Source organism: Bison bison, unplaced genomic scaffold, assembly GCF_000754665.1.
Source record: "Bison bison bison isolate TAMUID 2011002044 unplaced genomic scaffold, Bison_UMD1.0 scf7180017864372, whole genome shotgun sequence".
Taxonomy (NCBI): domain Eukaryota; kingdom Metazoa; phylum Chordata; class Mammalia; order Artiodactyla; family Bovidae; genus Bison; species Bison bison.
This window is the reverse complement of record NW_011494944.1, coordinates 1723148-1724182: the sequence shown is the minus strand read 5'-3', so window position 1 is coordinate 1724182 and position 1035 is coordinate 1723148.

Genomic DNA, 1035 nt, shown 5'->3' with positions numbered 1-1035 from the left:
ACCGAAGAATTGATGCTTTTGAACTGTGGTGTTGGAGAAGACTTTTGAGAGTCCCTTGGACTGCAAGGAGATCCAACCAGTCCATTCTAAAGAAGATCAGTCCTGGGTGTTCTTTGGAAGGACTGATGGTAAAGCTGAAACTCCAATACTTTGGCCACCTCATGTGAAGAGTTGACTTATTGGAAAAAAACTCTGATGCTGGGAGGGATTGGGGGCAGGAGGAGAAGGGGATGACAGAGGATGAGATGGCTGGATGGCATCACTGACTCAATGGACATAAGTTTGGGTGAACTCCGGGAGTTGGTGATGGACAGGGAGGCCTGGCATGCTGCAATTCATGGGGTCGCAAAGAGTCGGACACGACTGAGTGGCTGTACTGAACTAATTACCTAATCTAAAAGAAACAAGGCTACCCTCTTTGCAGAGAAAACTACATGTAAGAGAAAAAAGGAAATTTGCTTCTAGAGGAAAAAATTATACTCACACACACTTTTGTAAAATGTAGATTTGATTTAAAGTAGACATTTAAAGGGGTTTCCCTAGTAACTCAGCTGGTATAGCAGCTGCCTGCAATGCAGGAGACCTCGGTTTGATTCCTGGATTGGGAAGATACCCTGAGAAGTCATAGGCTACCCACTTCAGTATTCCTGGGTTTCCCTGCTGGCACCAATGGTAAAGAATCTATCTGCAATGTGGAAGACCTGGGTTTGATCCTTGAGTTGGGAAGATCCCCTGGAGGAAGGCTTGGTAACCGCGCCAAGTATTCTGGAGAATCCCCATGGACAGAGGAGCCTAGCAGGCTACAGTCCACCAGATCACAAACAGTCAGACACAACTGAGCAACTAATCACAGCACAACAAAGACATTTAAAGAGTCTAAAATTATTGAAAGTAGCACTGATTGTGTCTTACCTTCAAACTGGCATGATCAACATCACCTGAAAACTTTTGAGAAAGGCAAACTCACCTCCCTGCCTCAAATCTAGTGAATTGTAATCTCTGGAAGTAAAACTAGGATTCTGCATTTCAACAACT